We start from the raw sequence: 2,111 nt of genomic DNA on the forward strand, positions 1-2,111 counted from the left end.
ATATTCATGATTATGATGAGGGTTTTGAAATAGTAACCTTAACTCAAGTTTGAGGTCTTACCATGGTTGAAAAGAAACCATAGGGGCATGTGGGATGGGCTTGGGAAGAAAGGAAAGTAATGATATGGTGTATGTGGGTCCCATTTGGAAGAGTGATGTGAAATACTAGGCTTGGGCTTTAAGTGTTGAGTTCTCATTGGGCCATATGATCAAGCCTTTTGTGTGGGCATAGAAGTGGATTTATCCATGGGCCCCATGTCCATATATTATTGGGCCTTAGCCTCAAAAGTTCACTAAGTTAGGTCCTAGTCTTGGATTTCACCAAGTTGGCCCTATAGCCTTGGGTCTTACTAAGTTGGGCCCAATAGTCTTATGTTTACTAAGTTAGGTCTAATGTCTTGTATCCATCAAGTTGGGCCTAATAGTCTTATGTCTACTAAGTTGGGCCTAATGTCTTGATGTATATCATTAGCCCTCTTATCTTAGTAAGCTAGGGCCCTTAATAAACAACTATTGGGCCTTCTCTAAATTCATCTAATATTTTAACTAAGTCACTTAGCCCACCAAGGTGACAAGTCTTCCATATGCTATGTGTGATTCTTCCATTGGTCTCTTGGCACATTTTTTTTAAATGAAAATAGTACTAAAATTCTCTAAATAATCCATGGCTCGAGGGCATTCTTTTTGTAGAGCTTCATGTAGAATCCATGGCACTTTATGAGCCACAATGCGAAGATTCTATGGCCCTCAGATCACCCGAGCTAAGCTAACAGTAGAGCGTTTACAGGCAAGCCCAGAGGCTACGGAGAATTGTTTCCCTTTGATCATTTTGGAAAAGCTCGAGAGTAAACCGTCAGCAAGCAAGCCCATAGGCAATGGAGAATCTAGAAGCCAATGTGGGGCTCAACGGTGACCCCCACCGTGGAGCTTTATGAATAATACGAAATGCCCGAGCATGGAGAATATGTTACTCTTTATGAAGAAATAATGGTTCTTTATGGAGAGATTCATGAGTCCAAGTTTGTAAGTGCAAATAGTAGATCGCATGATCCACACTTTGGAATGACGATGGCTATACTTGTGGTAAAAATCCAAAGCTTGAATAGTGAAATATATATATAGAAAATGAATAATGCTACTTTGACACCTCTTATATTTTAATTTTTTTTTAATTTCTTTTTTACTTAATAGTTAAGGAAGTGACTATTAGTTATTGATATTTGTTTTTTAAAAAAAAAACTTTTTAAAATGATAAAAATATATGAATAAAAAAGTTTTTAAATAATGATAAGCTGATTTTGGCTTAGCGGTAACTTGCAGCGGGCATATATGAGCTGCAGAGTAGCACCGCTCGTAGAAAATAAAGATAAAAGTGGAGATAAGATCTCAATTCATCTCATCTAATTATTAGAATTTTTTTAAATTTTCACACAAAATATAATAAACAATTCAACTTTTTCAAATTTTAAAATAATAATAATATTAAAAAATAACATTTTATTAAATTTTTAACTTTCATCTCAATCCAACTCATCTCAATTTAATATCCAACCGTACTTTAATCTTTTCTTTCATGTAATGCCCGTCTTATTCCCTTAGCCCAACACAACTTATGGGCCTCTTTTCCTATATTGTAGTAGGGTCCACAGTCTGGCTAACTTTATCCCTAGCAAGTTTCATATAACACATTTTATTCGAACTTTATTACTTAAAAGTGGGAGGAAGACGAACACTAAACTTCAGTGAATATGTCGAACAACAGTAATGAATGCTCAGTAAAAAAGCGTAAGTTTCTGTTTAAGTTGAGATCATCAATAGTGATCAAGGGAGATAAAGGAAAGAGAGAGCTATGGTATGCATCTTGGATAAATATTAATCCCTTTTTAGTGAAATATCAAAAGAAATATGATATTAATGTGTTTAAAAAGAAAATAATGATATGCTCAAGGGAAAAGGACGAGGTAACTTAGTAAACAAAAATAAAGATATTTTTTTCTAACTCTATATTCCAATTGATTTTATTTTAAAGCAAGATGTTGAGTAAATGATAATTTTATACCTTTTAATTAAAAGTTGATATATCAACTTTTTTATGATGAATAAAATAGACT

Source organism: Juglans microcarpa x Juglans regia, chromosome 5S (genome assembly GCF_004785595.1).
Source record: "Juglans microcarpa x Juglans regia isolate MS1-56 chromosome 5S, Jm3101_v1.0, whole genome shotgun sequence".
Classification (NCBI taxonomy): Eukaryota; Viridiplantae; Streptophyta; class Magnoliopsida; order Fagales; family Juglandaceae; genus Juglans; species Juglans microcarpa x Juglans regia.